Here is a 27,953-nt window from a genome sequence, read left to right as displayed (position 1 = left end):
AGCTCCGCCCCTGTTGCCATGGGCCCAACGCGGGGCATGGGCGGATTTGCCCCCACCGAGCCGTGCGGGCACGCGCGGCCGCCGCCGCCGCCGCACGGGCGCGAAGTCGCCGGAGCTCTGCGCGCGAGGCCGTCGGGGCGGGCGGCGCGGGTCCGTCAGAGTGGCTGGGAGGTGGGCTGCCAGGCTGACGCGGGGCTGCCGGGCTGCCGGGCGTGCAAGCGACGGAGTGGCTGGGAGGGCGGGGTGGAAGTGCGGCACCGATGGCGCAGTGGCGAACTTGCGAGGCGTCCACAGAGGCACAGACCGGAGGTTGAAGGAGATGGGGTGCGTACGCGGCCACGTGAGTAGATAAGGTTAGGAAAGAAAAAAAAAGAAAAGAAAAGAAGAGAAAAGAGGATAGAAAAAAAGAAAAAAAAAAGATAAGACCATGTTTAGTTCCACCAAAATCTAAACTTTGACACTATGAAAAAGAAGATTCTTCATCATATCAAACTTGTGGTACATGTATGGAGTACTAAATGTTGACGAAATCAAAAACTAATTACACAGTTTAGTAATACTTTGCGAGACGAACGTTTTGAGCCTAATTAATCAACGATTAGACAATTATTACCAAATACAAACGAAATGATGTGGCTGCCGGCTACGGCTAGCCACACCGTGCCCCCGTCATTGCGGCGTTAAAAATGGGCGCCTAAGCTGTGGTGCAAAAATGACCTGAAAATACTATGGCTGCCATATCTATGCTACAAACCAAACAACACTATTGATTAATGGATCCGTCTATTGATGACTTGAGTGATCTGTAAGCTTTGATCACTCGAGTAATTGATACGATCAAATCACACAAATAAAGATCTGAGAAAGCAAATTCGATTTGACTCGTCCTGTTCACTCGGATGACAGAAACTACAAAATCACACGATTTAATAATGCCAAGTATTCATGTGATAAAACCATATGTATACATTGGTCGATACAGAAGTTGGGATATTAATATATTCTCTTTTCTAAAAAAAAAGATTTATACGAGACCAAATCATGACAGGAAGTACACATTTTAGCCTTCGAACGAGAAGAAAATAGGAAAAATCATCTGCTTTGTTATTTGAAAATAGGAAAAATAATAATTCTCAAAAAAGGAAAAGATTTAAAGAACAAATAAAATTGAGAAAAAACAAATATTTTCACATAATCGTAAGCTACACTTAACCTTACCCTGGGAATAACACCAAAATAATCACCGTGACTTCTCGTGTAAATCTAATATAAATTCATAGTAACTTAAATCAGATTCTGGGAGAGAAGAACCTGAACCAAATCTTAGTTCCTTTCATGAATGCTAATTAGGAAAAATAGGAAAATTTCAAATAACAAAAAATTGTGAAAAAACAAAGAAACACATATTATTTATGAATTGCAAATTAACAAAGATAGAGGGCCTTAAATTTTAAGTATTATACCAAAGAATATGCAAAAGAACAAATAATCAAAGTTACAAAATACAAAAAATTATTATGGAGTGCAAAATAACAAAATATTTGAGCTTCAGTTAACCAGACATATCAAAATATGAAAAATTTAAATATTAAATAAAATTAAGAAAAACACAAAAATCCACATTAATATTAAGTTACACTAATCCTACCTAGGAATTACACCAAAATAATCACCATAACTTCTTGTGTAAATCTAGTATAAATTAGTAACTAAAATTAAATTCCAGGAGAGAAGAATTTGACCTGAACTTTAGTTCCTTTCATGAATGCTAATTAGGAAAAGTAAATGGAAAGGAGATGAAAGCAAAGATTAGGTAACAGAAACATTTCCAACCGAGCAATACAGTAAGACTAAATAATTTTCAAGTTTTGGAACTTGCATATGTAGATGAACAAATAATCAAAGTTACGGAATCCAAAATTTTATTAGGAATTGCAAAATAACAAAATATTTGAGCCTTCAATTAATCAAACATAGAAAAATAGAAAAATTCAAATGATAAAAAATTAGAAAAAACAAAGAAACACATATTATTCTATGTGTCGGTGCAGAATGTGACAAATATTTGTAGTTTTGCCGTACGTTGTGATCGGAGGTGGCCTAGCACTCAATGACACAGTGTTTATACTTATTCAGGCAACGTGCCCTACGTCTAGTTTGAGTCGGTTGGTGACTTTATTCCTGAGTCCAGGTGCTCGAAGTCTGCAGTGGGGTTACAAACGATAAGGAGAAAGATGGGGTGTACAAGAGATCCGATCAACTATGGTCGGAAGGGCCGAGAGCGACAGGAGCTCCGCTATGTGCTAAGTGTTCAAGCGTGTGCTTGGGGTTCGAACCCGGCGGTTCTGTGGTTGTCAGCTAGTGAATTTGATCGATGTTGGTTAACTAAAAAAGGACTAAAAAGCTCTCTTTTGCTGGAGGGAGCGCATCCCCTTTTATAGATAAAATGGATGGCTTTACAAGTGAGAGGGTGAGGGTACGTATGCTACTGGGCTCTGTTGCCCATGCCGGCGGGTACAAGATAATGGTAGGCGTCTACAACACTGTTGATGTCACTGTAGAATCAGATGCACATGGGAGGTTGCGTTGCCTTCTTCAGAAATGGCAGATATCGGTACCTGCAAATACTGTTGATGCCTAGAGGCATGTGAGGAGTTTCACCACGTTCACCTGGTACGGTAAATCCTGACGCCCACAACACTATCGATGCCCAGGGGCATGTGGGGGGCCTTACCGTATGGGAGTTTACGGCGCCTACAATACTGTAGAGGGAAATGTCGGCGCCTACAATACTGTTTGTGTCAGGGCGGTTGCAGAGTACCGTTCCTGCAGGTGTACAGGGTATGGTCCCTAGTATCGTGGTTTGACTTGTGCGCCCTGGCTTGCTTTCTTCGTTTGTCCCCTGGTTCCTTCCGAGCGGGCGTCCCCAGTCGGATGGCCCCAGTCGGTCCTGGTCGCGCCAGTCGGAGAAGAGCGATGAGCAGGGTTTCTGCGAACCTCGGTCGGAGACGCGGGGTCGGAGTCGGACTGTAGCACTTGGGCCAGGCCTTCCGATCGGAGAGGCCGTCCGGAGGCGCCTGGAGTCCGAAGCGAGCGCTCCGATCGGAGTGGTGGGCCGAAGTAGTTGACGAGCGGGCGCTGTTCTTCTTCGGCCAGACCTTCGGTCGGTGACTGGACCGCCCTTCCGGCCTATTATTTTTAGACTCTTGGGCCGGCCCATGAGTTGTGTGCTGCCTGCTTGGGTCGAGCCTTGGCGTGGAAGCCGGTCCCTGAGGGACCCCAGGTTTATGAACCCGACAGGAGCCCCCGAGCTCCCGGGTGATTCGGGCAGAATCGTCTGGGGGTTTTTATTTTTGATGGCAGGTGCACGCGAGCGCACCCGCGGGTGTAGCCCCCGAGCCTCCGAGTGGTTCAGGCAGAACCATCTAGGGGGTTTTCTGTTTTGTCGGTGGGTGCGCGTGAGCGCACCCGCGGCTGTAGACCTAGAGCCCCCGGGCGGTTCGGGCAGAACCGTCTAGGGGGTGTTCGGTAGCGGGCGTGCGTGCGCATTTTTAGTTGGGACAGAGTTTGTTTTAACCAAGGCGTCGTTGGGCAGCCGAGGCGTTTTTAGTTGGTTGAGAGATCGAGACAAGACTCACTGATCCTGGCGTCGGTGCACGCCGTGGGATCGGGCGAGGAAGTTAGTTTTGATCGAGACAGAGCTCACCGATTCTGGCGTCGATGCACGCCGCGGGATCAGGTGAGTTGGAGTCGTGGGGCGAGATCAGGGTCACGGACCCAGGTGCTTTGGAGCGCAGTCGAAAGCGTAGCCGGATGGGGCGAGATCGGGGTCACAGACCTAGGTTTTTGGAGCGTAGCCAGAAGCGTATCCGGATGGGGCGAGATCGGGGTCGCAAACCCAGGTTTTTGGAGCGCAGTCGGAAGCGTAACCGGATGGGGCGAGATCGGGGTCGTGGACCTGTGTGTTTTGGAGCGCAGTTGGAGTGGGCAAGTTTGGGGTCACAGACCCAGGCTTTTTGTGTCTTGAGCCCCCGAGCCTCGTTGGGCCTTAGTAGGGGTCGGTGTGAGTTGTGTGCGTTACCCCATCCTCGGTTCCTCACAACCGGAGGGGCTGAGTTTTATCGCTTGTCCCGATCGCTCAGGCTCGAGTGACGCGCTCGGTGAGTTCGCTAACTGTAACACCCTAAAATTTGCCTCTTTTGAAAACATGTTTAAAATGAGTTATTCGTGAATTTTGTGCTCATAAAATATAGGAAAGTAAAATTTTTTATTAAATTAAAATTCATCATAAGGTTTAGCAACATGTTTGTGCTTACATGCCGGTGTATTTGTTTCTTTGAATTGTGTGGATTTGATTCAAATTGAAAACATTCAAAATGCTTTTGGAAAAAAATTAAAAATGGCTTTGAAGTAAAAGAAAAGAGGGAAAAAGAAAATTTGAAGACAAAAGAATTTAAAAAGGTTGTAAAATTTATTTTTGAGGACTTACTAAAATTTCTCACTTTTAGTTAAGTTGAAAAGTATATTCGAAATTCTAATTGAATTTGGTTTGAAAATGAAAAAGAAAAATAGAAAAGAAAATTTGGAAAAAAACTCTCCCTCTCTCTTCTGGCCGTGTCCGCAGGCAGCCCAGCAAGCCGGCCTATTTGCTTTCTTCCCCGCGCCTCCCTTCTCGGCCCGCTCCCACTCTCCCGCGCGGCCCAGCTCCGCAGCCTAGCTCAGCAGCCTGCCGCGCCACGCTTTCCCTCCCTACCTCTCTTCTCTCTATTTGGCCACAGGCCCAGTTCACCCGAGGCCCGTTCAGCGGCAGCTACGCCCACGCTGCCTTCTCACCTTGGCTCATTGACGGCCTGACCCGCGCCTAGTTTCGCTGACACCCTGGGCCCTGTCGTCAGTCTTTTCTCCTATCTCTTGTCGCTGACGTGGACTCTCCGCGGTGGGCGTGTCCGTCTCCGCCTCCGCCCTGACTCCTCGTGGCTTGACGTGACCCGCACACCTAGCTGTCCTATAAGACCCGGATGCCTGCGCCATAACCCGCTGCCTTCATCTAGCTGCTTTGGAGCCGCCTCCGTGCCCTCGCCGCTGCCCGAGAGCACCACAAATCCTAGGTAGCCGCTACCGCCGTTCGGTTCGCCATTGCGTGCTTCGTCGACTTGCCTAGCAGCCTGCCTTGCCTCACGTGAAGGTAATGAAGCTTCCCGAGCCACCGTGAAGAAGCCGGGAGTCCACCGCTGCCTCCATACTCCGAGCTCCAGCGCTGCAGTTCCCTTCGCCAAGACGCCGAGCAGCCAAAGCCTCAAACGCCAGCGTCCGCCGTCTGCTTGGGCCAACACAGTGTCGTCTTCGCTTGCTCCGCGCCGCCAAGACCCGCCAAAGTAAGCTCACCGTTCTCTTCTCCACCTCCCCAAGTCCTTTTCGATGTAAACCGCGCTCCAAATCACTGTTTTGGCGTAGCTCTGGTCACCAGCCATGGCGCCACTGGCCGAGAGCCATGCATGCGATGCGTCGCCGTGATTAAATTTGGTTGTTCGCTTGATGACATCATCTTCCATGTCATGCTCAATTTGTGGCAGTTTTCCTTTACAAAAACAAATCCAGAAATACAATAGAAATACACATCATCTTGAGCCGTCCGTTTTTAGATCGATGGCCCAGATTAAAACATACCCCTTTGCTGTTCTTTTTGCTAAAGAGACCCTGTATTTTCGGCAAATAAACCCGCAGTCCAAAGCGCAATCACAGGTTACGTTTTCTTCTTTGGAAAGTGTAGTTTCGTCGGATGAGATTAAAAATACGTTTTCGCTTCTTTATAGATTTGCCACTGATTTTGTTTTAGCCATAACTTCTCCGTTTTAACTCTGATTTGATCCGTTCAACTTGCGTTAGGTTCATAATTAAGTAATCTACATGTGTATACCACTGTTATGTAGGTTTCTAGCTTTTAAAATTCATGATTAGATTTAATCTATTATTTTAATAAAGGAAATCTTGTTTATGTCATATCTTCTACGTTTCAACTCCGTTTTGAGCGATTCAAGTTGCGTTAGATTCATAGCAACGAGATCTACGCATTAGTAATAGTGTTTATCATGTTACTATTTCTACAATTTCATGGTTTAAATCATATCTTGCTTAATAATCATGCAACTAGATTTTATAAATAAAATATGATTTGTTTTACTTTAGTTTTATAATTCAAATCTAAATTTGATTTAATTCAATTCATATAAGCTTTTATATAGTTAAAATAAATGGAGCCTATAGTCTTCTTTTCCGCGTATTAAGCAGATCTATCGGTAGATGTATCTTTTTCACTGTAGCTCCGATTAGAGTGTTTTTTGCGTCTGTGTGTTCGTAGCGAGACGTAGATTCGTTTTACAAACTTTTCATCTTGATTTTATGTTTGGTGTACTGTTCTAATTTAGATCTATTGTTGCTTCATGTATGATTATACGAATGTTTGTGTGGTGCTTTATGATTACGTCCAGTCGGTGAGATATACGTGGTGATCAAGAAAAAGAAGAAGAGCGTTGAAGATTAAAGCTTACCGAAGGATCGGTGTTTTAAGGCAAGTATAGCATGGGATCTTCCTTGTTGCCCTATACACCTTTAATCACTTAATTCATATTGCATGCGTCTACCTTGACTGCCATTACGGATTTCCTAGTATTTTGTACTTGTACCTTGACTCCTTTGGGATATGCATTGGGTAGCTTTGCTAGTGCTCAACTACAACCATGATCTTGTAACTTGACTAATGGTATATGCAATAAACATTAAAAGATGTTTTTTAGCAATATGGAACAAGGGGGCTAGAGCATCGGGCTGTTTTTATGGTGCTCTAGATTCCTCTCCCTAAGGACTTATCTGTAAGTGATCATTCGGGACTTACAATACAGCTGTGAGGGCTATATGGCTCTGGCTTTAGCTCACTATGAGGACCTTTTCTAGCTTGTTAGAGGTTACCTTTATTGGCGTAAGAATGGCTTGATGAATCAGGTATAGGACAACCTCTACTCTTATGTGTATAGCCACGATGGAATTGTGCCATTTGACAGAGGGGTTCCTATATCTGTTTGCCGAGTGAATCTAATGGCCCTAACTTATTAGACGAACCTTTGAAAGGCTTTATAGTGAACCCTGCCGACCTTCCTTGGTAGTGGGTCAAGAGGCTGATCACCTCGGGCGAAAGGGTAAATCACGACTCACATTGAAAGTGTACAACCTCTGCAGAGTGTAAAACTGGTATATCAGCCATGCTCACGGTCATGAGCGGCCTTGGAACCCTTATGAAATAGATGATCACTAATGGTTAATGATGTTGAACACAGATGATATTGATGATGAAGATGCTCATTAATAATTATTATTTATGCTATTCATTATTGATGTTTACCTGATCATGTGTTTATATGGGCTTGTGATAAATTTGTTGCTACTCCTATGCTAAAATTGTGACCATTAAAAGCTAAACATAGTTAAACCAGTGTCAGCCTTTTGAGCCTCATGAACCCCATGTTATATTTGTTGAGTACGACATGTACTTACACTTGCTTTACTTTTCAAATATTTGGATGAAAATCTCGAATGGGTACCAGATTACTAGAGTTTGGAGGAATTAGGCTTGTGATCAACCAGTCAGTTGTCCCTGTGGATTTGGAGTCTTTACCTGAAGATCGGAGTTGTCTTTACGCTGTCTATACTTTGAGGTTATATTCTTTATACTAATACGCTATGTATTTAAGCATTGTCTTTTGATATTACCCTTATTTGTAGCTATATGTGAGATTTGACTTCCTGGGCTCACATATGGTGTGTATCTGGTTTTGTTCTTAAAACCAGGTGCTACACTAACGGGTATGATCGAGCGGAATCCAGGTACGTCATTCGTGATAGGGTCGGCATAGCCCTCTTGTGACTTTCCACTGCTCCTTTACCTGCAACCCGGCAGATGCCTGGGTCATTCCGGAGGGCGACCAGGGTGGCCTAACGGCCTCCCCTCGATGGAGATTCTGTGGGCTTGGTGAGAGGTTCAGGATCAAACAAGAAGGTTGAGATGACCCGGTCTGCCGGACTAGGCGAGGGCCGCACAGGGCTCATATGCGATTTTCTCCCTGCTCTGTTGGTTGCTCATGTCGAATGAGGCAACCATCGCTTCATGACGCAACATGGAGCGTTGTGATGCATTTCGCTGCACGTGCGATGCTTAGTTCCTGAGCCCCCAGGCGGTTCAGGGCCCAAATCGTCCGGGAGGCACGGGTATATGGAATGAATGCGTGTATGGATGTATGAAATGTTTATAAAGAAATAGAAGGGTTTGGTAGTTTCTACCTTGGTGACTTGAGTGACGGTGTTCGGAGAGCTTCAGTCGGAAATGTCCGACCAGGACCCATGCTCGTCGTTCATGACAGAGTCAGCATGGCCTACATGGGGTGCCCCTTCGCTTCCTACTTGTGTCTCGGTGTGTCTTTCTGAGTCGTTCGATCGACTTGGGAAGCCCAGTGGTCTCTTTCGATGGAGATCCTATTTTGGGTTTTTCCAAGTCCCGCCTAGGGAGGTGGAGAGCCCGCTGCGCATGGTGACGCTTCGTCTCTCGCGCCTGGTCGTGTGGTAGTGGTGGGCCATACCTAGGCCACGTTCCGCCTGACCGGGCATCGCTCTGTCTGACCAGGTGTCGTTTCGTCGGTCAGTGTGCGTCCCATCGTTTCTCATCCGTATTGAATGGGGAAAGGGAGAGAGTTTTTCGCTCTGATCTTTTGCCCCTCTTCAGCTATCGCGTCTCCTCCTTAAATAGGGGGGAAGGGGGGCTTTTCGTCTCTGTCCTTTGCCTGTTCTCCAACTATTGTCTCTACTCCTTCTTCCTCCTCACTGAGAGTGCCTGTATGTGGCGGTTCCTAAGTGAGAGAGATGGTAAGCGAGTGAAAGCTCTAGTTTGGTTTTGGTGAATTGATGAAACCCTAAGTGCTAACCTAGTTCATCAAGTGATCATGAGATAGGTAGCGCACTTCAAGTAGAGAAGCAAATGAAGATCATAACATGACAATGGTGATAGCATGGAGATGATCAAGGGCTTACACTTGAAGAGAAGAAAGAGGAAAACAAAAAGCTCAAGGCAAAGGTATAACTTGTAGGAGCTATTTTGTTTTGGTGATCAAGACACTTAGAGAGTGTGATCACATTTAGGTTTGATAGCCGTACTATTAAGAGGGGTGAAACTCGTATCGGAATGCGGTTATCAAAGTGCCACTAGATGCTCTAACTCATTGCATATGCATTTAGGATCTAGTGGAGTGCTAACACCCTTGATAATATTTGTGAAGATATGCTAACACATGTGCACAAGGTGTTTGCAGGGTTGAGATGGGTTTGGGTCCCTCTCTCCCTCCCGCCGAGCTTGCGAGGCGGGATTCGGCGCTTTCGGGAAAATAAAATGTCTATTTTCTATTGCGCCGGATGCAAAATTCTTGGTGGTTGGCACACTTGAGCAAGGGTGAAGAAGTAAGAGTTGAAATGGAGTTGATCAAAATGATGCTGGCGTCGGTCTACTGACCGAACGCTGGGTCACTCAGCGACCGGACGCTGAAAGGCTGCGTCCGGTCGAGCTGTCAGACGGCACAGTGGCTAGGGTTGAGCACCGGACGCTGGCTGCGTCCGGTCAAGGTGGACCGGACACGTCCGGTCGAAAAAACATGCCTCGGGGAGCTTACTGGAAACGACCGGACGCTGGGGCTTCAGCGTCCGGTCAGTTTTATCGGACGTGTCCGGTCATGCTCGGGAGCTTACTGTAAACGACCGGACGCAGGGGCTTCAGCGTCCGGTCAGTTCGAAGGAGCAGCGTCCGGTCGAGGCTAATGACCGTTGAGTCTGGACATGTGGCTGACATCGAGCGACCGGACGCTGAGAGCCAGCGTCCGGTCAGTCTGACCGGAGCGTCCGGTCAGAACGCGTTTTACCCAGTGAAGGGGTATAACGACTCTATTTGATTGGGGCTCTATTTATAGCCCCATGGCCGACTCAAGCTCACACTCTTGGCCATTTCTATTGACATAGCATACTTGTGAGCTTAGCCAAAGCCCTCCCACTCATCTAGATCATTGATTCATCATCATAGTGAGATTGGAAGTGAATCCAAGTGCATTGCTTGAGTGATTGCATCTAGAGGCACTTGGTGATTGTGTTTCGCTGCGGGTTTTGCTTGTTACTCTTGGTGGTTGCCGCCACCTAGATGGCTTGGAGCAGCAAGGATCGTTGAGTGGAGGAGGTGATTGTCTCCGACTCCGATCGTGGTGATTGTGAGGGGTTCTTGACCTTTCCCCGGCGGAGCGCCAAAAGGTACTCTAGTAAATTGCTTGTGGCTTGTGTGATCCTCATCTTGTGTTGGTTGTGCGGCACCCTATTGAGGGTTTGGCGAGTGATGCCAATCAGCGCGTGAACCTCCAAGTGAGTGAATCGCCACAACGAGGACTAGCTTGCCAGCAAGCAAGTAAACCTCGGTAAAAATCATTGTGTTCATCATTTAATTCCGAGGTGATTGGTCATCATCGTTATTCATCTTTGTGATTGATTGGTTCATTCATCTACACGGCGGTATAACCCTCTTGATCACTCTCTTTACTTTACCGCAAACTAGTTGACAAGCTCTTTAGTGTAGCTAGTTGTGAGAGCTTGCATGCTTGGTTGGTGTGGCTCTTTAGTTAGCCTTTGAGAGCACACTAACATAGGGTAGTGTCATTGCTCTTGTGTGAATTGACACTATCTAAACTAGAATTGTGGTAGGTGGCTTGCATTTTTGAGTAGGCTAGCGCAACACTCGCTTCGCCTCATAATTGTCTAACCATTTGGTTAAGTGTTGTTGTAGAAATTTTTATTAGGCTATTCACCCCCTCTAGCCATTAGGACCTTTCAGCGAGGGCGAGGTCTTACAGATCCTTTCGTGAATCCGGAGCATGATGTCGAGTTAGAGGCTGCCCGGGGCGGTGTCGGTCGTCTTTGCCTGAGAAGGGGCGGCTTTTGTCGAAGGGGTGGCTTGCTGGACTCATCTACGAGGCCTTCTTCGGGATGGAACCATATGTGGACTTTCTTCGGTGGATCTTCATCGGGCGAGCCTTGTCAGAGGGGAAGTTGCTCGAGATCATGCCGGTGGAGGGTTCTGCACCTGCAGCTGCTCAGGTTGGCCAGTTCATAAAGTTTGATGAGATCTCTACCAGCCCTATCGGCCATACCTCGGTAGCATCGTCCCTGACTAGGAGCTGCCTCGACTGCATGAGAAGGTCATGAGCTCTTTGCTCTTCTGCTGAGCATCTATGGGCGTGACGCCCTTGAGGTACCCATTGCGCTTGCCGGAGTCGAGGGAGCAAAACCAGGTGGGTCCCTTGAGGTACCCGTTGCGCTCGCCGAAGTCGAGGGAGCAGAATCGGGTGGGGCCCTAGCGAAGGTGGTTATGTCTAGCGACGTGTGCCGTGGTTTCTCCTTTGGCGTTCAGGCGATGTCATCGAGCGGCCGCAGTAGTATTTGTAGTAGTAGAAAATATAATAGTTGAGTTTGTGGGTGAGTCTCCATGTGAACAGTTTTTTGTATCAATGAATACATCAGTACTGATTTTGTGACAAAACCACGATATCTGTTCTTTGTTTCTATCCTAGCATGACTTTTGTTTTTATCCTTTTTCCTCTCTCACCTGCTCGTTAGTTCCATAGGCCACAGCTGTTTAAGAGTCTAGGCATGGCCTGTGGGGCTCGGCTGCCTGTAACCGTAGGTCGTGACGGGGTGTGTTTGGTTGGGAGTAAGAACAGAGTCATATAGGGCAATCAAAGGAATGGAATGTGCTTCTGCATGGGAACAAAGTTGTTTATCATGTGATAGTAAGGAAAAGAGAGGTAATATTTGATATTGTATCCTTATGAAGCCCCCGAGCGCCCCGGGCTGAAAGTGTTCGGGTTGGGGCGCTTTTATAGGAGCATGTGTTAACTAAAAAGCGGTTTAGACCAAATTTAGGGGAAAATGACGTAGCTGTTCAATGTTCCAAGTGTTGGTGAGAACATTGCCATTGTTGTCCTCTAGTCGGTAGGCGCCCGGTCAGATTACTTCAGTCATAGTATAGGGCCCTTCCCATGGTAGAGAGAGCTTGTGTTTTTCCTTCGTCGATTGGGTCCTCCGGAGTACGAGATCGCCGACTTCGAGTATCCTCCCTCTGATCTTCCTTTCGTGGTACCTACGGAGGGTTTGTTGGTAGCAAGTGGAGCTAATGACGGTCGTCTCGCGGGCCTCTTCGAGCAGGTCGACTGCGTCCTGTTGGGCCTCCATGGCTCGGTCATGGTCGAAAGCCTTCACTCTTGGGGCACCATGGTCGAGGTCAGAGGGTAATATTGCCACAGCTCCGTAGGCCAGGAAGAAGGGTGTGAACCCTATAGATCGGTTTGGGGTCGTTCTTAGGCTCTAGAGGATCGCTGGGACCTCTGCAACCTATCGCCCAATGTACTTGTTGAGTCAGTCGAAGACGCATGACTTAAGTCCCTGGAGGACCATGCCATTGGCGTGTTTGACCTATCCGTTAGTTCGTGGATGTTCGACCGAAGCCTAGTTGATCCTGATGCCATATCCATCGCTGAAGTCTAGGATCTTCTTCCCGGTGAAGTTAGTCCCGTGGTCAGTGATGATACAGTTAGGAACGCCGAACCGATAGATGATGTCGAGGAAGAATTTGACTGCCTCCTCCGAGAGGATGTTGGTGATGGGCTTGGCCTCTATCCACTTGGTGAACTTATCGACTGCTATGAGTAGGTGAGTGAAACCGCCTGGGCCCTTTTTGAGGGGTCCCACCATGTCGAGGCCCCAGACAATGAATGGCCAGGTGATGGGGATGATTTGGAGTTCCTGTGTTGACAAATGGGTTTGCCGAGCGTAGAACTGGCATCCCTCACACCTGCAGACGACCTCCTCTGCATCTCGCAGCGTGGTGGGCTAGTAAAAACCTTGGGGAAAGGCTTTTCTGACCAGCGACCTTGGGGCCACGTGATGTCCGGAAATCCCAGCATGGACCTCAAGGAGGAGCTGCCTCCCCTGGTTGGTGGGGATACACTTCATGAGTACCCCTGATGGACTCCGTTTGTACAGCTCGTCATCGAGCGCGATGAAGGTCTTGGTGCATCGAGCGATCCGTCGGGCTTCAGTCCTTTCAGATGGGAGAACCTCCTCGAGGAGGTAGGCAAGTAGCGGTACTCGCCAGTCGGCTTGATTGAGTGCCAGTATGGCGACGTTCGTGGGTGACATTGTCCTAGAGGTACCGGGATCGGAGCCCCCGAGCGCTAGCTTGGTGTTGGGGTCCCTTGAGTGCCGGCCGGGCGTTGGGGTCAGAGCTCCCAAGCGCCGGCTGGGCGTCGAGGTGTGTCTGGGTTGGACTTTCTAGGATGCGGGCGGATGGCTCGTGGATGTCGTTGATGAAGACCTCGCTCGGGGATGGATCCCATCCGGCGGCTAGTTTTGCAAGGAAATCAGTGGCATCATTGTCCCTTCGAGGGACATGATGCAGCTTGATCCCCTAGAATTTGTCCTCGAGCTTGCGCACCTCTTAGCAGTATGCTGTCATGAGGGGGCTTTTGCAGGAGGACTCCTTCATGACCTGATCCATGACCAATTCTGAGTCGCTGCGAATGTAGAGTCGCGTAGCACCGAGCTCGATGGTGATGCGTAGTCTCTTGATAAGGGCCTCATATTCCATGACATTGTTTGAGGCTAAAAAAATAGAGGCAGATGGCGTAGCGGAGCCTACTCCCGTCCGGGGAGATCAGAACCACTCCAGCCCCTGAGCCGAGCGCCATTACGGACCTGTCAAAGTACATTGTCCAGTACTCGGGGGTGACGTCAGGGGTCGGTAGCTAGACCTCCGTCCATTCGGTGACAAAATCCACGAGAGCCTGAGACTTAATAGCGGTGCGAGGGGTATACCTGATGTCATGGCCCATGAGTTCAAGTGCCCACTTGGAGATTTGTCCCACGGCGTCGCGGCTGCGGATGATGTCTCCGAGTGGGTATGAAGTGACGACCGCAATTTCGTGGTCGGTGAAGTAGTGTAGGAGCTTCCTGGTTGCCATTAGCATGGCATATAGGAGCTTCTGCACCTAGGGGTACCAGACCTTGGGGTCGGTAAGTACCTCTCCGACGAAGTATACGGGTCGCTGTACCTTGAGCTGGTGTCCCGGCTCCTCCCTTTCGATGACCAGGGCGGCGCTCACCACATGGTTGCTTGCCACGACGTAAAGGAGGAGGGGTTCTGCCTGTTCGGGAGCGACGAGGATTGGGGCTGATGTCAGGGACATTTTGAGGCTTTCGAGAGCCTGTTGGGCTTCCTCAGTCCAAATGAAGGCGTCCATCTTTTTGAGGAGCTTGTAGAGTGGCATCCCCCGTTCGCCGAGCCGGGAGATGAAGCGGCTCAGGACAGCCAGACAGCCGGTGAGCCTTTGCACGCCCTTGATGTTGCATATGGGGCCCATGTTGGAGATGGCCGTGATCTTTTCTAGGTTGGCCTCGATGCCGTGCTTGGACATGATGTATCCAAGCAGCTTCCCCTTTGGAACCCCGAAAACACATTTTTTCGGGATTCAGCTTGATGTTGAACCTTCGGAGGTTCACGAATGTTGCGGCCAAGTTTGTGATTAGGTCGCAAGCTTGAGCTATTTTGACCACTATGTCATCAACATAGACGGCGCTTGTTGGTTTCGGCCGCTCGGCTTGATCAGACTGATTGAGCAGGTCGATTTGGTCGGCGAAGCATTGCTACATGCACCTTTGGTAGGTGGCACCAGCGTTCTTCAGGCCGAAAGGCATGGTCACATAGCAGTATGAACCATATGGGGTGATGAACGTGGTTGCGAGCTGATCGGATTCTTTCATTGCGATCTGGTGATAGCCTGAGTAGGCATCCTGAAAGGAGAGGATCACGTAACCTGAGGTGGAGTCGACTATCTGGTCTATGCGCGGCAAAGGAAAGAGATCCTTTGGACACGCCTTGTTGAGTCCAGTATAATCAATGCACATTCTCCACTTCTCGGTCTTCTTTTTGACAAGAATGGGATTGGCCAGCTAGTCGGAGTGGAATACCCCTTTGATGAATCCGGCTGCTAGGAGTTTGGCGATCTCTTCGCCTATGGCCCTGCGCCTTTCGTCGTCGAAGCGATGCAGGCGCTGCTTGGTGGGCTTTGAGCCTGGGATAAGGCGCAGTGCATGCTCGGCGACCTCCCGCGGTATGCCCGGCATGTCAAAAGGCTGCCATGCGAAGACATCGCGATTGTCGCGTAGGAAGTCGACGAGCTCGCATTCCTATTTGGCTGGGAGCTGGGTCCCGATCCGAACCGTCTTGGTTGGGTTGGTGGGGTCGATTCCCACCGCCTTGGTTTCCTCGAGTGGACAGAAGGCCGCCGAGGAGGTTGGTTTGCTGCAGTCTAGGACTGCCGGGGCCGACGATTCCCCGAGCCATGGGAGCTCGGATGAGGTGACGACCGCAGTGGCGAGCTTGTAGTGCTCACGGTCGCACACGAAGGCGTGCAAAAAGGCGCTACTCACGGTGATGACACCGTTTGGTCCTGGCATCTTCAGCTTGAGGTAGATATAGTTGGGGATTGCCATGAATCTTGCGTACCATGGCCGCCCCAAGATGGCGTGGTAGGACCCTAGAAAGTCCACCACCTCGAAGGTGAGGACCTCCGAGCGGAAGTTGGCCCGACTACCGAACATGACGGGCAGATCGATCTGTCCGAGTGGGTAAGCCTGCGCTCTCGGGATTACCCCATGGAAGGGGGAGCCCGCCAGGCGGAGCTCCGATCAGGGGATGTGCATGGCATCAAGGGTGTCGATGTATAGGATGTTGAGGCCGCTGCCTCCGTCCATTAGCACCTTGGTAAGGCACTTCTTGCGGACGATGGGGTCGACGACGAGCGGGTAGCGTCCTGGTCTCGCGACGTGGGAGGGATGGTCCCTCTGATCAAAGGTGATCGGAGATTCCGACCAGCTGAGGAAGGAGGGGATGGCCATTTTGGCGGTGCATGCCTCTCTATAGCGAACCTTGTGCTGTCGCTTGGACCAGATGGCGTCGGATCTGCCAAAGATCATGATGCATTCGTCAGCGTCAGGAAACTGTCTCTGTCCTTGCCTGCCATGCCTCCTTTCTTAGCTGTCGCCTCTTTGCCGTCTCCTTCCTTTGGCCCACTGGCCTGTCGAAGGAAATGTTTGAGGAGCTCGCAGTCCTTGTAGAGGTGTTTGATGGAGTAGGCGTGGTTGGTGCACAGACTGTCCATGAGTTTGTTGAAGTTGTCAGGCAGTCCTTGTTGGGGCTGCTTGCCCATGCGATCAGCCATGGCGACCATCGTGGTGTTGTCCGATCGGCGCCGATCCTTTTTGTTCTTCTTGCCCCTCTGTGTGGAGGGGCCCTCGTTCGGGTCCGCGCGCTTGGCCTTGCCTTTGTCCTGGCCTCCGCTGAAGACCGCTCCGACCGCCTCCTCGCTAGAGGCGTGGTTAGTGGCAACGTCGAGCAGGTCACGGGTGGTACGGGGTTTCAGGCAGCCAAGCTTGTGGATCAGGGACTCGCAGTTCGTCCCGGAGAGGAATGCACTGATGACGTCTGCGTCGACGATATCAGGGAGGGAGTTGCATCGTTGGGAGAACATATGGATGTAATCCCGCAGGGACTCGCTGGGCTCCTGCTGGTAGCTCTTGAGGTCGCAGGAGTTTCCAGGGTGGACATACGTCCCCTGAAAATTTCCAACGAAGATCCTCTTGAGGTCTGCCTAGTCGCGGATGCTGTCGTGCGGGAGGAACTCAAGCCATGCCCGAACATGTTCCCCCACACAAATGGGAAGATACTGAATGATGAAAAAGTCATCATCCACTCCTCCGGCCCGATAGGCGAGCCGAAAGTCTTCGAGCCAAATGCCTGGGTTTGTCTCCTCGGTGTATTTGGTGATGTGGGCGGGTGGTCGGAAACGCTGCGGGAACGGTGCTCTTCGGATACGCCGGCTGAAGGCCCATGGTCCCAGGCCCTTAGGGCTGGGGCTCCGGTCGTCCGGCCGGCGAGCGCGCCTGGGGCGCGTTTCACCGCTTCCCTCGATTGTTCGGCCGGGATTCGTGTTGCCCGCCGCCGTACAGTGGACATCATCATCGTGTTAGGCCCGATGCCAGTTGCTGACGATGCTACGAGCGTCCTGGCATGGATTAGGCCGCTCGTGTACCGGTGGTCGGTGAGGAGCAGGCGCCGGGTCAGACCGTGGCGTGGGTGCCGCCCCCCGAGCCGCGCCTGATGACTATAGCGGCGAGCAAATGGAGCGATCCGTCTGGTGCGTCCCCGTCCCCCCCGGTGGGGAGAGAGGGTGCGAGTCGGAGTCACGACGCGGAGCTTTCCGCCTGTTGAACGGCGACGACTTCTACTAGAACCCAGAGGTTCCGGTAGACTGCCCGCTCCTGTGGGTCGACGGGCTCGAGAACGCCGCGCAGAAGCATTGCCGCAGCGGCGATGTTCTGGCCGGCTCGAGCGAATTGTGGGAGATCATTCCCATCGTTTATGATGTCGCGTTGGACCTGACGGGCGCGACCCCGGGCGCCACCCGCCGGGCTAGCGCAGGCGGTGGCTGTTTCTGCCATCGTTGTCGCAATTCCTCGGTGTGCGCTTGCGCAGACGCGAGGGCCCCCGCACGCGGGTCCGGAGGGGTGTGAGTCTGCGTAGACTCCACAACCACCAGTGGCTGTCCCAGAGCGTCCGCCATAGCACACTCCCGGGACGGACGGTGGTGGGGTGCCACGTCGTCGGTGTTGGAACCGTCACTCTCGCCCTCGTCATCCGGGAGTTCGTGGAAAGCGGCGAGAGCGCAGCCTGCCATTCCCATGAATTCAGATGTGAGGGGGGATGGCGCCAGCATCCTTCGGAGCCCCCGAGCATACGCATCCGTGAAGGACGCGAGGCCGTAGGGGAACCGATCGTACGGTGTTTGTGGTTTGGGCGATACAGTCTCTCCGGATGATCGGTGGGAGGTAGTAAATAAAGAGTAAATAACAGTACACATATTACTTACATTGGGGTTTGAGTAGAGAGTTTACTCGGAATGAAGCGCAGATGCCGTGTTGTCGAAGTCGTGTGTCCCGGAGTCGATGGAGGGCGTCCCTCCGACGGGTGCCGGGACATGCGCCTCCTCGCGGAGGTGTAGTACGCCGAGCCGGTTGGCGACGAAGTCTAGGCTTCCGAAGAGGAAGGCCTAGGATGGCTCGGAGACGGGTGGAACCCGCATCCCACTCGGTGGGGGAACAGGAAACTCGGGCGAGCCGAAGCGAATCATATCACCTGAGCCCGCCACAGCGAGGGTGGCGGAAAAGTGGGCCATCCGATGACCAAAAAGTGTTGAACGTGCAATGTCTTCCCCACGGACGGCGCCAACTGTCGGTGCAGAATGTGACCAACTAGTAAATATTTGTAGTTTTGCCATACGTTGTGATCGAAGGTGGCATAGCACTCAATGACACATGGTTTATACTGGTTTAGGCAACGTGCCTTACGTCCAGTTTGAGTCGGTTGGTGGCTTTATTCCTGAGCCTAGGTGCTCGAAGTCTGCAGTGGGGTTACAAACGAGAAGGAGAAAGATGGGGTGTACAAGAGATCCGGTCGACTCTGGTCGGAAGGGCCGAGAGCGACAGGAGCTCCGCTATGTGCTAAGTGTTCAAGCGTGTGCTTGGGGTTCGAACCCGGCGGTTCTGTGGTTGTGAGCTAGTGAACTTGATCGATGTTGGTTAACTAAAAAAGGACTAAAAAAACACTCCTTTGCTGGAGGGAGCGTATCCCCTTTTATAGATAAAAGGGATGGCTTTACAAGTGATAGGGTGAGGGTACGTATGCTACTGGGCTCTGTTGCCCATGCCGGCGGGTACAAGATAATGGTAGGCGCCTACAACACTGTTGATGTCACTGTAGAATGTCAGATGCACATGGGAGGTTGCGTTGCCTTTTTTAGAAATGGCAGATGTCGGTACCTGCAAATACTGTTGATGCCTAGAGGCATGTGAGGAGTTTCACCACGTTCACCTGGTACGGTAAATCCTGGCGCCCACAACACTATCGATGCCCAGGGGCTTGTGGGGGCCATACCGTATGGGAATTTACGGCGCCTACAATACTATAGAGGAAAATATCAGCGCCTACAATACTATTTGTGTCAGGGCGGTTGCAGAGTACTGTTCCTGCAGGTGTATAGGGTATGGTCTCTGGTATCGTGGTTTGACTTGTACGCCTTGGCTTGCTTTCTCCGTTCTTCCCCTGGTTCCTTCCGAGTGGGCATCCCCAGTCGGATGGCCCCAGTCGGTCCTGGTCGGGTCAGTCGGAGAAGAGCGGTGAGCAGGGTTTCTGCGAACCCTGGTCGGAGACACGGGGTCGGAGTTGGACTATAGCGCTTGGGCCAAGCCTTCCGATCGGAGAGGCCGTCCGGAGGCGGCTGGAGTCCGAAGCGAGCGCTCCGGTCGGAGAGGTGGGCCGAAGTAGTCGACGAGCGGGCGCTGTTCTTCTTCGGCCAGACCTTCCGGTCGGTGACTGGACCACCCTTCCGGCCTGTTGTTTTTAGACTCTTGGGCCGGCCCATGAGTTGTGTGCTGCCTGCTTGGGTCGAGCCTTGGCGTGGAAGCCGGTCCCTGAGGGACCCCGGGTTTATGAACCCGACACTATGAATTGCAAATTAACAAAGATAGAGGGACTTCAATTTTAAGTATTATACCAAAGCATATGCAAAAGAACAAATAATCAAAGTTACAAAATACAAAAGTTTATTATGGATGCAAAATAACAAAATATTTGAGCCTTCAATTAACCAAACATATCAAAATAGGAAAATTTCAAATAACAAGTACAATTGAGAAAAACACAAATCTTCACATTAATATTAAGTTACACTAATACTACCTAGGAATTATACCAAAACATCACTCACGACACATATCCACCATGTGTTCGCATGAAGAAATATGCTAACTATACCTCTGAAGACACATGATGAGAACTCACAACCTGATCATGCACCTACTATCTCATGTAGAAAGAATCAACTCCAATGTGCTTCGTGGTGTACTCAGATACCGACTAGGCTGGCTGTCTCGAGACATGGAAGTTCACCTCGAGCTATGCGGTGTTCTTTGGGGACAATTTTGTTTTGGTCATCTAAGTGCTAGTCTCGCGACCTAGTGCAAAGGCTGAGTTTTGCACCTTGGCTAATGTTGTCGCCTATCTAGCTGTGCCAACTTCTCGAGCTTCGTGCTCCTCTTCATCGTGCCACATTGGTCCACTGTGACAACATGAGCACCGTCTACTTATCGACCAATCATGTTTAGCATCAGCGTTCGTAGCATATTGAGATCAATCTTCACTTCATTCGAGAGTGTGTTGCTCTTGGTGACATCTGCATGTTCCTACTACATCACAATGTGCCATATTTTCACTAGAGGGCTATTGTCTTCAGCCTTCACGGAGTTTCGATCTAGCCTAAACGTTCATGGTGGCGATACTTCTAACTGTGGGAGTGTGTTAGGTGGATGATTAGGCCAGCCCTCCTTGGGCCTTCAGGTTTTGCCTTGTGGCCTAGAGCCTGTGTAGTCTTTGTAGATTGGTTATATCTATTTATAGGCAAATATTCCACGGTGGTCATACTTCTATTAACCAATCTAGGATTACTCTTGCATATATATGTGCCTGTACTCTGCAGTTATTAATCGATCTACTATTTTCCCAATCCATATTCGCTTTCAGTATACACCACTAATAATGGAATCTTAATTGACATGCCCTGATGCTCCCAAATCCTGCCACACTAATATTTGGTCATCATCTTCTCTTTGGGTCATTGATATCCTGTCACAAAGTTTTACATGAAGGAGCAGATTGCACTCACATGAAGTGTTAATATATGAAAATAGAAAAGGTTCTCTCAGAAATCATGTATGTGAATTGGCCTGTTCTTATGACTAAACTATGATCTGCAGGCACTAAATCTTCGTGAGAACTCTGGTAGTTTGAACCTTATGGCACAGTTTCCATTTTACAGAGAGATTCTTTACAAGCCAGACTTCAAAAACAAAAAAAAATTGGGCCACCTGTTATTTTTGACATGGACATGAGTCCTGGAGATTTTATCTCACTTATATATCTCTTGAAGGCACCTATTGAAGTAATAGATTTAAAGGTATGATTAATGGAAGAGTGTTCTGCTCCACTGCAATAAAGATTTCATTCCTTTTTTATGAATGCAATTTTATTATAATGTTATAGGGGATTTTGGTCAGTGGCAATGGTTGGGCCCACATTGCAAGCATTGATATCATTTATGATATTTTACATATGATTGGCCGCGATGACATTCCTGTCGGTCGTGGTAATACTAATGCATTAGGAACTACCAATTCTTGGTTGCAACTATGCCAATATTATTCCCCAGGGTAGTGGGGGACTTATTGACTCGGACACTCTATGGGCTAGCTCGGTCATTGCCAAGAAGTCCTAGAAGGTATCTTTTTATAGCTACCTGACGACATGCATATAGATAGTGCAAATGACCTAGATACTTACAATTCTACGCTTTCCTTTGTCAGGTATACTGCTGAAAATTCAGTAAAATATGGTGCTCCTAGAAACAATGACCATCCAGAACTTCGGCAGCCATTGGCTTTTGAAGTTTGGCAGTCTATCAAAGAGAAGCTTCCTCCAAGTGAGAAGATCACTATTCTTACCAGTGGACCTCTTACAAATTTGGCCAATATAATGCTCTCTGACAGGAACACAAGTTCTGTAATAGAGGTCAGCTCTTTGAAACATTTTGGTTCAGGGCAGTTCCAACTGTATTTTGATCTCTGCTAATTTCAGTATTTTCACTGTCAGTATTGATATGTAAATGTTCCTTATATGCAGAAGGTTTATGTTGTTGGAGGTCATATCAGAGGTGAAAATGATTCCAAGGGAAATGTGTTTACTGTTCCATCAAATAGATATGCAGAGTTTAATATGTTTCTTGATCCACTAGATGCGAAAACAGTCCTGGAGTCCTCTCTGGATATCACACTGATTCCTCTGAGGTCTCAAAGAAAAGCTGCTTCCTTTAAGTCTATACTTCACGCTTTGAAGCATACTGATCACACTCCAGAATCAAGTTTTGTCCACCGCTTGCTGTTTTTGCTACATGAACTTCAGCAGAAGCATCGGCTGTATCACCATATGGTAAATGCCTACAGTTCATTCTACTTGTCTGCTATAACGGCATGTTGTCAAGAAAAAAAAACCCTGCAACACCTCTGATTTTGTGATCACATTACGGTAGATTTAACTTCACAAGATTTTGAAGCAGTGGAACTTTATCATTTCTCCAGAGGAAATAGCATAGCTTACGATTGCTTAGATTTATTCTAACTCTTCCAGTTTCCAATTGAATGGTCAAGTAGACCTAAGAGTCATGTTATGCATTCAAACCAATGATAAGGATATGGAACCTAAAATTACTACAGGCCAAAATATACACAAATATTTATACTTGACGCAGTACTTATTGTTTTTTTTGGTGGGGGGTGATCCTCTTAATCACAGGATATATTTCTGGGAGAAGTTCATGGTGCTGTCTACTTGGTGGAAGGATTTAGTATGAGACCGTTCATACAATCAATGCCAATAAGCGTCGTTGCCAACAGCTCAAGAAGCACGAATGGGCAGATTGTGGTCAACAAGCAGAGTGCAAATTCTGTAAACGTTTTGGTTGATTTCAGTAGTGGAAAATACTACAGAAGAGTTGGCAAATCTTTAGGCAACAAGGAGCAATCTGCTGTTGTTGGTAGTTTTGCAGAACAGAATACCATCTGGAGCAGGCCACCTGAGATTCTCAGAAATTGAAGGCATAAACACAAAGGATTAGATAAAGCAGCCTGATAAATTGATGGCATAAACCCAAATGATAATTTTTATGTACCATGGAGACCCATCGGTACGTATGCATGGGTTTGCTGGTTGTTACTCCACTCTTTCATTTCCATGTCAACTGAGATCCAAAAATCCATTGATTTTTATGCAGTGCCTAATCGGAGGTTGCTCCAAGTGGATGCTGCTTTTTTAAAACGTAAACGGCAGGAGCTCCAATTAAGATAAATATATGTACAAGAAGGGGCAAGAGGCCCTAAAAGACACTAGGCTGATAAACTGGGAATCCAGCCTGCGACAATGGCAGCCGATGGAAGCATCTTCAACTTCAACGTTCCCTGCCCAAACCACTTCCCTAATAATCACTACACCACCTTCCTAGCTCTATGCTAATGGCATCTTTGGAAAAGGAGGATGGGGTAATATTCAGAGGGGAATCACACTCCCATCGACAGGTATTCATACTAATGCACGATGATGCAACGTTATGGAAGATCAGGCTGCCAAAGAAGGATAGATCAGTAGCCGAGGTTTGGTGCCAAATGTTTGCTTCCCCTATGTAATCAATAATATTTATCAACAAACGATGATGTAACACTGGTGATGAAATCCTTGTAAACAGATGGGTCCAACGGACCTAGATCAATGAAATAAAATTCAGGTGGGGAGCTACCCCCACCCCCCCTGGTTGTCAGTAAAAAAAAGACACTAGGCTACACATTTTTCCAAAGGATTTTCGCTAGGAGGGACTCCAAAACTAATAACCCGAGCTCATGGCTAGTTGGAGTGCTTATTGTGTTTGATCACCCAAGTTGTGGGTCTAGCTTGAGCGGCTAGTCAGCGTGTGAATCATCACATTAAGACTTGCCACAACGAGGACACAGGTTGCCGGCAAGCAACCGAAGCTCGAGGACAAATCTTGTGTCTCCACACTTGTTTTACATTCATATCTTTTGCTTGTGTGTTTGCTTGTAGTATAGCTCACTAGTCACTAGAGTAGTTGTAGTTGTAGTTGCTCTCTTGTTTACCTCTTGTGTGCTGAAGTGAATTAGTTTAGAATTTAATTGCTACTAGAATTGTATAGGGGCTTGCTTGGGTGAAATAAATCTAGTGCAAGTAGTGGCAATTAGGAGTTGTTATTTCTCTAACCACCTTGCTCTAGTGTTTGTGTTATTTGTAGAGAAATTTTTATAGGTTATTCATCCACCCTCCCCTCTAGCCATTTAGGTCCTTTCACCCATCCCCTTCAGAGATCATTATTCCAACATTCTCCTGATCAAAAGGCTAGAGATCTCTCGTGGTCCCAAATCACTGATGATTAGGGTTTTGATTTTAGAATTTGGGTAAAATTTTATTTCTCAAACTAGGGTTTCGGGATTATAGGGAAAGTTTGAGTTTGATCGTGATTTGCAAATTCCTGTCCTCTGATCTGAAACCCTAGCTCCTTAGTGTGCATAAAATTGGTCATGATTAACATTAATAGCGGTCTAGTTGGGCTTAGGAGTGGCAAAGACGACTGAACACTAATTAGACTGAATTTGAGCATGATTAGCACTAATATGTGATTAAGCATGATCAAGGTCTAACCCTAACCCTAAACATGCACATTCCACACATGACACATTAGTGGTTCGTGAACTAAATTAGCAGCTTCATGATGCCACAATATTAGAAAAGAGAGGTGCTTAACCATAGGATCTCTAATCTAATTATATGAACACTAATTAATCTAATGTGGATTAGGATCACTGAACATAACTTGAAGTCATGTAATCTGCCATCGGTGAAGTAGATCGGTGATGAACTGAGTTGACACTGATAGTGCACCTGTTCAATGCATGGGCACTATGCCTACTATTCGCGATGAGGAAGAAGAGGCAATGGCCTTCGGGTTGATCCAACACTTCTTCAATGTCTTAGGATTTAAGTGATGAGTGGACTTAGAGTCACACTTACAATGGTCCGCATAACTTAACGCGGTCCATCTTCCGTATATCGCAGTGTCGTTCACCCCTAGAGCCGCAACCGCTGATTGTTAGTCTTAGACTTAGACACACTTCCAGTCGTGGCATGAGGTGAGAATGTAGCACTTCCTTGACTCGGCATGCAACGGGTCTGGGCATTAGCATATCCCCTCTTAAGCCTGGGATCATTTTTCCAACAGTGGCATCCACCCTGCTATCCTATAGGTAATGACGGTGGTGGCAGCTAGATTACTCTAAAAGTGACAGAGGTGACAGCTGAAGTTTTGAGTCCATCAACTGTACATGGACTATGTGATCGTGGGGCTAATGGGATGTTTGGTTCCACGGCCTAAATTTTAGTCCCTGTCACATCGGATGTTTGACACTAATTTAGAGTAGAGTTGGAACTTGGGCCATGCCATTTGAGGGCGGGTCATGACACGGTCTTTTGGCATGATCCGAAGCACAGCACGACACGAAGTATTTTGGGCCGTGCTGGCACGATATGAACATGAGGGCCGTGTCGTGCCTAGAATCTCGGCACAGCGGGCCACATGGCCCGGCCCATAATTTGGGCCGTGCTTAGGTCAGCACGACATGAAAATGGCACATAGACACTTCTACAACTATACAATGCAATTTTATAGCATTTACTATACTATCTCTCATCTAATTCTTAATAGATTATGAAAATCATTAAAACTTTCATTTAAGTAGTACACACATGATATATATATTTCATATCACGATCGGAAAAAAGAAAACTAGTAAATATATTTTGAGGGCAGTGCTTGGGCCGGCACGACCTGAAGGTGTGCCGGTGTCACAGGGTCAGAACGGCGGCAAGCATTGTTGTTCGAGTCGGTGTCAAAGTACGTGTCTCCGATGGCTCGGGTGGACTCAAGAACACAAGAATCACATAGAAGACGCAACGGTTTATCCTGGTTCGGGCCAATCGATGCCCTACGTCCAGTAGCAGATTATCCTTATACTCAAGAGCACCAAAATTTGGAGGGTTACAACAGAGTTTACAGGAGGTAGAGAGAGATTTGGTAGGGGGTTAGCTTGGTGCTAATCCTAAGGTTGCCTCGCCACCGGTGGAGCCTTCCTCTCGTCAGAGAGGAGGAACGACGGGTACGGTGGAGGAGCTCTCGGTGCCCCTCTCTGGGTTGCTCTGCTCTCGGCCGAGCAGAAGCAGATCGATGAGGAATGGAATGATCTGTCTTGGATCGTCCTCCCCCTCTAGGGTTCGACCTTATCCCTTATATACTGAGATAGGTCGGGTACATGGCGGTTTGGGGGGTTCAGCCTATTGTCTACATGCGTCGGAGTCTAGGAGGGTCTTGCAGCGGCGCTCCATGGACCATGGCAATTAGTGGATCCAAAAAGGCCCTGGGTGTCGTCCGTCTAGCCTGTTCTGACACACTGAGTGCCAGGCTATGTTGGCTTGGACCAGCCTTCCCAGGCACACCTTCAGGAGTCTTTTTGGTGGCGAATGAGGTCATCTTGGGGGGTTGACGCACAGGCCCAGAAGCCCCTGAGCCCCCGAATGCCGAGGAGAGCCTGTCTTCTTGTGTCATGCCCCATGCGTGACCCTATCGGGGGAGCGGCCAGCAAGGCCACGCCTAGAGCGCTAAGTCGCAGAGGACCCGAGCCTCAATGGCTCGGGGCGCATCTTCTAGTGCTCGGGCCTTGGATGATGTCATAGGCCGAGCAGGAGCCAAGGGCTGGGCTTAGGTTCCCCGTCGATCGGGAGCCTGAGGTTTGGGTGAGCCCCTGAGCTCCGAGCAGAGGCAGCGACGTGCTCGGGCTTGGGCGATTTTCTTAGTTTGAGGTTGCGCGCGAGCGTACCTGATGGGTATAGCCCCCGAGCCCTTGGGCGATCCTAGAGGGGTCGGTCGGGGGTCTCTTCGGTCGGGAAGCATTGATCACGAGGATTAACATACCCATATGTTAGGATCTTGTTAGGTGCCCTAAGCCCTGCATGGCCTTACTTGGCCTAGTTCATGATGACGACGAAGGGCTAAAATCGATCTTCTGGTGACCGAGCTAGCCATGGTAGGGACGGCTTCTGCTGACGAGAGTGCGATGCCCTACGTGGGACTCCCTCCCCAAGTGTAAAGGGGTGCTTGGCTATTGAGGTTGAGCGGTTATGGTGCTAGCCCCTTCTCTGGTCCCTATGTCGCTTAGGTTTGTGGCTCAAGCGAGGGTTCAGAGAACTCGTCTAGGAGTTACCGACTTTAGGCCCGGGGCACCCTTCCTTTTGGTCAGAGCTTGCCGTGGGTTAGGTGATCGAGAGCGTCTGGGCTCTGGCTCGGGGCCACCTAATCACCTAGAGGGCCATGCCTTTCTGGGGGCTTCGGTAGCAGGCCCCGATCCCCTTGGACTGGCCTTCTTGGGCTGACCTTCTACAGCCATAGGTCAGGGTGCTGGGAGCGCTTTGACCCTAGGCGGGGACCCTCATTGGGCCCACTGCTTGGCGGCTTCCAACCCAACTTTAGGGAGTTGGTTGGTTTTGGGGGTGCGCCACCCGAGCACCCATCGATCGGGGGGTCGGGTTACTTCGTCTGGGGTGCTGGCGTAGCCCTAGAGGCCATTATGGGGCCTCCTTGTTAGTGGGCATGGTGGCTTCTGGGCACGTCCCCTCTGCTGATGCTCTATGCAGGCAGTTGATGGTGCCTATGGTGCCGCACCCGGTGGAGGAGTTATGGCGTGCACTCCAGCACCGTTCCACTTCGTCTGGGAAATGGGATGTCGGGCCATGTGGAGTGGATCTGGCAGAGGAGAAGCTATGGCACTTGGTGCACACGGATCCATGCCATTGATGGTGGCCGGTTGGCTCGAGGGGAGTCAGATCCCTTCAAGTCCCATGAGGAGGTGTGCGCGGAGTGGGCGACGCGCTTGGTGGAAAGTGGAGCGGGGACTTGAATTGTTGTTAATGCCCTCCTGACTCCACCTTTACTACATGGCGACCATCACGTAACCACTCCAAGACGTGCTATGGGGATTGAGGGGCGCCTGGCCAGTTCCCCGAGGCAAGCCATCGATGGCTGATTGGAGGGCCCGGAGTCGCTCAT

General features: G+C 49.2%; 1 pseudogene; it reads left to right on the top strand.

Annotated features, from left to right (window-relative positions):
• The first annotated feature begins 36 nt into the window (after window positions 1–36).
• On the top strand, window positions 37–22,888 carry LOC136510926 (nucleoside hydrolase 3-like; annotated as a pseudogene).
• Window positions 22,889–27,953: the final 5,065 nt, after the last annotated feature.

This window comes from Miscanthus floridulus, chromosome 16 (assembly GCF_019320115.1).
Source record: "Miscanthus floridulus cultivar M001 chromosome 16, ASM1932011v1, whole genome shotgun sequence".
In the NCBI taxonomy this organism is placed as follows: Eukaryota; Viridiplantae; Streptophyta; class Magnoliopsida; order Poales; family Poaceae; genus Miscanthus; species Miscanthus floridulus.
This window is presented reverse-complemented; position numbering and strand designations above follow the sequence as displayed.